The sequence below is a fragment of the Triticum aestivum genome, chromosome 6B, assembly GCF_018294505.1.
Source record: "Triticum aestivum cultivar Chinese Spring chromosome 6B, IWGSC CS RefSeq v2.1, whole genome shotgun sequence".
In the NCBI taxonomy this organism is placed as follows: domain Eukaryota; kingdom Viridiplantae; phylum Streptophyta; class Magnoliopsida; order Poales; family Poaceae; genus Triticum; species Triticum aestivum.
Genome location: NC_057810.1, coordinates 205,193,539 through 205,200,817, shown reverse-complemented (window position 1 = coordinate 205,200,817; position 7,279 = coordinate 205,193,539). Strand labels below are relative to the sequence as shown.

Sequence of the window (7,279 nt, the reverse complement as noted above, 5' to 3'; positions counted from 1 at the left end):
CACACCCGGTCATCACATGGTGTCTCGGCACGACAAACTATAGCAACGGTGCATGCTCAAGGAGAACACTTATACCTTAAAATTTAGTAAAGGATTTAAAACAAAATAGAATCTAGCCAACTCACATAGACAGAGCTCCCCCGATCGCTTCCTACGATGGTCGTTCAATCATGGTCAGCATGGTCTTTTTTTCGTTCATGCTCATTGGATCTTCGATGCGGATTGACTTGTGCATTTTCACCGTGCGGTAGATCCTGGCCGAGGAATGACGTGTGGCCCTCGCGCTGGATCGGATTGGCTGGGTGCAAGTTTTTTGGGTGTGGGCGGCCGCATGGCGTGCGCACGCGCGCCAAAACCCTAGCCGCCAACCCTTTTCGGGCCCACTCCGCCTCGTTCTCCTCCCCGCTCGCTCCTATCCTCCTCCATGCCGCCGCCCCCTTCCCCCCACTCGCCTCTGCCGCCTCCTCTCCTTCCCCGCACCTCCGGCCTCCCCCCTCCTCCCTCCTCCTCCATCCTCTCTCATTTGTCATCACAGTAGACCATCTCCCGTCACTTAGGCCCCATGCCGGCGGCCGGGTCGAGATGGAGGCGTGGCAGGGGTTGGTGGATCGGCGGATGTGGGCGGGCTCCCATCGCTGCTCCATGACGGCGGCCAGTTCAATGGGTAGGGGTAGAAAGCCATGGTGAACTTGGGAGAGGAGGAAGGCGACGGTCCAGCCTGCGGCATCGGGCAGAGAGAGATGGGGGCAGCGGCGCTGGGAAAAGAGAGATGGTGGCGAAGGTGGCGGTGGCGCTGAGTAGAGAGAGCATGGCGTCGGCGGCAGCAACAACTGGTCTCTCCTCTTCGTATCATCAATGAGGGTGTGGGCTACAGGAGCGCGAGGATTTGAAACCTCTTCCTCCATAATCTTGCCGAGGTGCTCCTGAACTCGACAAGGAGAGCAACCTGCATGAGGTTTGCACATTCCCTCGCCTCCCTCCATTGTTGATCTCCATCTTATCTCTTTCTGCACGGGGGGCTCGTCTTTACGTGGTTCTCAACCGCCGATTGAGATTTGGAGGGAGACTAGGAGACCCAGGCGAAAACGAGTGTGCTAGCGGAGGCTCTGGGGATGCAGGGTGATAGGGCCCAATCTATGCTCCGGTTGTGTTGTTGGGTGAGCTTCTTCACCCTTCCGGTTGTGCTGTTGGTTCCAGTCTATGAGCAATTTTTTTGTTTATTACTGTCGACCAGATGCTTAGATCTAGCTAGGCTTCCATATAGAATTTTTTAAGCTTTTAAATTTGTTGTGTGCCTCGGATAAGTTACTACAAATGGGATTATTGTTCCTGCTCAGGAGATGCTCTCTGACCTGACTAGAGTCATAGAAAGATTTCTTGTTGCCATTCTTAGTTTGTTTGGTACCTTGCTCTTTCCTTGTCAAGAAAGGGATCAATTTGTCCTGGAGCTCCTGTCCCCTTTATAAAGGAGGTTTTTGTTCCTTTGCTTGATGTGTTTCCCTCCTTTCAATTGTAGGATTTTCAAGATGGGCCTTCCTATCCATAAGTTTGTCTTTATACTGCATATTAATTCACTCTTTTGGGTAGGTAACTAAACTCCTGTAACTTTACATAATCATTGAAGTTGTCTTTCCCAATCCAAGTTTTGCTTTACAACAACTTGATTGCTTGTGTATTTGTGTAGTTTTTTGCATATTCGTACAGCTCTGAATGTTGTTCCGTTCCTTGATAAATACATCGCTCTACAGGGTTGATTAAAGAAGTTAACTCTTCTTCATAGCAGTTTTTCAAATGCCCTGATGGGATGACCCTAAACATGGATAGTTTAACTTGGTATATCAGCTCAAACAACTGATCCGCAAAATGGAGTTCCATTGGTCCTAACTGTTGTTCTAAATACTTCAAAAAGAAAAAAAAGTTTTATACTAAATAAACTATCTGCTCTATTATTTTTATTTTTAGTCTTGCTTCCATCCATCTATTTATAGTACCCTGGGTAGCTACAACAGTGATGCTCTTTCTTTCTCTATAGGGAAGCTTCAGACGGGATTTAGAGAAGGAAAAGGAGACCCGTGCGAAATCGAGCGTCCTGGTGTTGGGACTCATGATCCGCACTTGTTGTCTAAATGCAGTACATGCGCATTGTAGTGATAATGTTGTTAACTGTCCCTGTATATTCCTTAGTTAGGTGTCTAATAAACCAAGAATTTGACACTTGTCAGTAAGTTCAGTATATCATCGTCTACTTAGACAAAATACATCATGGTCAAACAATACAAATATTTCACAGGTAGAAAAAACATACAAATATTAATTTTCAGTAAAATCATGAAATGTTCAGATATATCAATGCTTTCACCTCACTTGTCATGCTATTATGAACTATATTTGTAGTTTAATTGCTATATCAGAATCAAAGTAACCCATTCGGCGCTTGACTGTATCTTAGCATGCTTATTGTGTACATTCCTTATGTCATTTTTACAGATAAATTCATTTGTGTCAAGTATCGCTTTTTGCTGTATGGACATGACAAGTTGTCATACATTGGCCTGTTAAATTTATTGGGTGCCAAGTTCACTTGCCATATTCTCAATTTTGTTTCTTCTGATTTTGGTGTTGGTGTGTGTATTGTTAGTGAAAATATGCTCATAGTTTTTTTAAATATGTGTACGCCATTAACTGATGTCATTGTGTTTTCAAGGGGTATATGAACCAGAAATGATGTGGTATACTTGGTTACTTGAACATGAAGGTCAACCGCGGGGTGGCGCGACATGGCGTGGCCTTAGCCAATTAGGTGTCCTCTCTTTTTGCCTGTTGCTTCCTCTGGAACTCTTATTTTGTTTGGCTTATGAAGGCACATTCATCCTGCAAGTACAATCATGATTAAGAGTTAGAACGCCCTGCACAGCGGTTTATTTCCATACATTGATTGCTATTTTTTATGCCTTATATACTATGCCTTATGACACAATAGTTTGGTAAAGAAAGAGGAACTCACTCCTAAATTTGCACTAATTATATATTTATGTCACTATTAATAATTTGTATTTGCTTTATCTTCTCTCATGAGTGTGTCGAGTTCCTTTCTCAATATGCTTAGATGCTTGTGCAACAGCAGAAGTAATGGTTTTAGAAGTATTTTTTCGCACAGGAATTACTAATCTTTTGTGAGTTTTGGAATCTATTGCAGTTATTTGGAACTTTGTATTATTCACTTCTTGATTAAGGGAGAAGCATGGAATCAACATGAATATCAAGTCAGATCTTACTCATGTTGATTAATGTAGTTAGATGGGTTGTTATATATGCATGAAGTTCATGTTGGAATGGATACTGACATCGATTTTCTCATTGTAATTTCATGTTCTAGATTAGTCTAGGAAAAGGGTATATTACACAAAGTTATTTAGGAAATGGTGCATTCATTCTTTGACCTTACGCACCTCCCATTTACCGTGCCAGTATTTGTAGTACAATTTTTTAACCAGAAAGTCCAGCCCCATTTCCAGTTTTAATAGCCTTATTTTGTGATAATATAAAAAGAGAATTTAGGGCAATGATAATACTGTACAGATTGGTGATGTAATTATGTCATGCTCTACTACTCTCTAATTATTTTACATTGTCTTTTCCTTCATTGCAGTAAGCCAAGGTGGAGGTTGGGAAACAAAGAACTTGCCCAACTGTGGAAATGGGCAGAACTAAACCATGTATGTTTTAGCTAGAACTTCCCGCTATTATCCTATTTGAAGGAGCAATAATGCATTAAGCGCAAAAAATACGTCAGTTAGGCCTTTTTTGTCTTACTGTCCAATTTTACTTCTATATACAAATGTTAAAAGAGTCTGAGTGGGGACACTCTATTCGAAAAGGGATTTTGTACAGTTTTTCTGCAAGTTACTACCTCATTAGTGGACTGGCCTACATAGTATTCATAAAAATTAATCATCCAATTCCCTGTATGTGTCCTTGGTCACATTTTTTGTCTGTTCAATTTTTGGAAACCCACATCTTATTTGAATTGAAACTGCTGACTGCTTTGACTGATCCTGACCGAGTCCACACACCATCACTTACAGAATATTGGAAGCCACTTGCAGAAGATTAAACTCTTTACCTTTTCTTTCATAGTTACTCCCTCCGTCCCAAAATAAGTGACTCAACTTTGTACTAGATTTAGTACAAAGTTAGTACAAAGTTGAATCACTTATTTTGGGACGGAGGGAGTACTTTGCACCAATGGTTCTAATACTGAGTTTTCAAGGTAAACTTGAAGATGGACACATCTGCCGGAGTGACGGCGGCCATGGGAGCCGGAAGATCACAAGAGATCGACCTTTTGGGTGGTCTAATACTTCCTATATGGGCACATAGAAAAGCCACTACGTAAGTAGTTCAGTCTTTTCTTTAAAAGCTGCTTTCTCTTACTACATAACCAGGCTCAATTCATACGTATGTAAATTTTACATCATACTTCTTCCCTTCCCAAAACAAGGGTATTATTTCTCTCCTTCTTGAATCAGTGTTTCAGACCTTTTCGAGTTCAGAATCTCACCTGCAGCACATCAATTGTCTGTAAATAAATGTAACATGAATCACTCTCCAACATCCTTGAAACTTGAGCTTCGACGAATATGAAGGTCTTTGTGTTGGCATACACTCCTTTATTCCAAATGGTGCTGATATAAAAACACCATCAGAGATTCCATGTGTACCATGTATGTCCATAAAAACAGCATCGATATATCAGCATACTAATGTGCTGATCTAAAAATGTTTTTTTCTAAGTGACGGTTTCGAGTCGGCAAAAATACAGTGTATGTCCATAATGTGATGGCAACTGAGTAGCCATGTGTACAGGGAAGGCATCAGTCTATATCGAAAAACACCAGCGATTTTATCCTAATTGTTAATGAAATTGTTGTTTATTGCTTCATATTACCAATTGCACCTGCTTACAGATATCCTTAAGTTTACTACCTCCTGTCCTTAGAAGCATCAGTTTGTCCTTATTTTTTATATGCTCTATTTCATCTAAATTGCGTACATCCATTTCCAACAGAACTAGGGGAGTCCGTATAAATTAGATATGTTCCTTTTCTTCTCAACAGGTGTCTATTATGAGCACTGCAATTTAGACATGAAAAGAATGGTACTGGAGTTTGCCTATCTATCATGATTTTTAAGTTCTGCTTAGTTGATAGCCTCACGTAATGTGCCTCCATGGATGGAGCTTTCCGGGTCTGCCTTGTTGAATGTTCTACCATGGATGGAGCTTTTGCTGATACCCTTTCTGAATAGCTGATATTTATTGTACCTCACCTTCGCTCCTGGTTGGCGGGGAACCCCTCCTGGTCGAGCCCCTAGCCCCCACCTTGGTAGCTGCCTGGAGAGGAGGATAGCTCGAGGACAACTCCCAATGTGCCGAGGAGATGGGAACATGTGAGCTTCTTTGTTTCTTTCTTCCTTCTTTCCTCATCTTCCCAACCTACAATTTGTTTTCTAATTTCTCTACAAGTTTTTCATGTGGTATTTTAGGCTATAGCTTGATTTGGCACTATCGTGAAGTGGGGTAATTTTCCATATTGATATGGTTGGTATGCACATCCCACTAAGAAGCAAGGCGCAATAAAAGCTCATTTTCCATTTTGCAAAGGTTTCTTTTAGTAACTGATGCGTCCATGTTGATGCAGCTACAACTATGGTAATGCGGGTTATACTGCAGGGTCCATGATGCCTTTCTAAGTAATTTTACCGCAGATTTTGTAGGGTGTTGTGTTGCTTAGCAAACTTTACTCCAGTATATGCAACTTTCAGAGTTCTAATTCGTCTGTGTTATAACAGATTTGGTTTGATCAATTCAAATTTCTTATTTAGGCATGTATACACAAATTGAAGGGTGTATTAGCGCTTAGGAAACTTGCTTTTAGTATGCATTATTTTCAAGCTTCAAGGCGTATTATTATTCATTTTTATGTTAGTTGTCTGTACTTGGCCTACATTTTTGTTTTCAAATAGTTCTGCCTCTCAATTTGATATTTCTATTTGCTTTTGCTTAGTAATATGATGTATTGTTTTCTTGCTCTAGGCCTACTTGTGTTCAAGGTTCAGTTGATTGTGTTTCTTAAGGGTGTTTTTTAATGGCATCAACATGTGGCACTAATTCCATTCTGCATTGTACTGTGATTTTTCCAAGCAACACCATTATGGCAATTTTTTGCTCCATTTTAAGTTTCACTTGGATCACTAGCCTACTTGTTCTCACCTCATCATCATGGCCTTTCTTAAGGGTGTTCGGGCATTTTTGTCCTTCTGTAAATTAGTGGCATTAAATTAGTGGTCTTCTATTCGTGTTGCGAACCCCAATGTGGCATCTCACCATTCCCCATGATCCACATGTTAACTGCGGATTTATTTAATGATAATAGGATATCAATTGCATTTTCTTCAGGATAAGCCGACACCTAATAAGGATCAGGAGAACAACAGATATGCTAAGAGACAACCTTTTGGGGTTAAGGATATAAACAACAACATGGCTTATGAGGCCGAAGAGAGCTCGAGTGGCGTCTTTTGGTTCTTGAAGACCTGCACGTTCGTGGTGGAGTAGAGCAAAATAATTTGGAGGCTTTAAAGCTACTGCACTTCATGTAGTTAGGATCAATTCTTTGTTTTAGTTTGAAATATTCCCCATTTCCTCCTATTTGATTGATTCATCTGATGGACATTTTGTCAGGCAAATAAACAAAAGGCATATGTATTGTTACGAGTGAAGCCATCCATACTCCCATGTGGAATTCAAGAAATAGAGAGATGTTATTGTTCTTCTACTAATTGTTTGCTTGGCCAAATTTATTGTAAATGATTTATTATTGTTCAACATATAGAGAAATGTTATTTTTCTTCATTGTAGTGGATGATATCTATCCCAATTATTGAGGTGATGGAAGTACTACTGAGGAGTTTTGTCTTTGACTGAATGAAGCTGTCAAGGAAGAAGGAATAGGTGTTGAGGAAGAAGGGATAAATAAATCGCTTGATTCATGGGCCGAACTAGCTGCCATACGACTGCTTGGAAATATACATGTGTCTAAGAGACACATGAATACTTTTTTTTTCACACAAAAACAAAGTTGATAGAAACACTACTCTTTTGAAATGTGTTTTTAATACATATTTCATAATAGGCATATCTACACCTAGGAGCACCAAAACCCTCTCTCCTTAACTGGTTTAATACATGGTGTTTAGTATACATATATTCTTAGGTTTC

At 40.4% G+C, this 7,279-nt stretch overlaps 1 long non-coding RNA gene across 6 annotated transcripts; it reads left to right on the top strand.

Annotated features, from left to right (window-relative positions):
• The first annotated feature begins 370 nt into the window (after nucleotides 1–370).
• Nucleotides 371–6,913, top strand: LOC123136579 (uncharacterized). Of its 6 annotated transcripts, none has more exons than XR_006467091.1 (8): nucleotides 371–955; nucleotides 1,062–1,157; nucleotides 1,517–1,583; nucleotides 2,033–2,800; nucleotides 3,650–3,716; nucleotides 4,271–4,392; nucleotides 5,118–5,448; nucleotides 6,458–6,913. It is a non-coding gene; the product is annotated as an uncharacterized lncRNA (long non-coding RNA). The 6 variants fall into 6 exon arrangements; XR_006467089.1 differs by having other exon boundaries at nucleotides 1,054–1,157; XR_006467092.1 differs by having other exon boundaries at nucleotides 371–1,157; nucleotides 4,283–4,392.
• The last annotated feature ends 366 nt before the right edge of the window (nucleotides 6,914–7,279 follow it).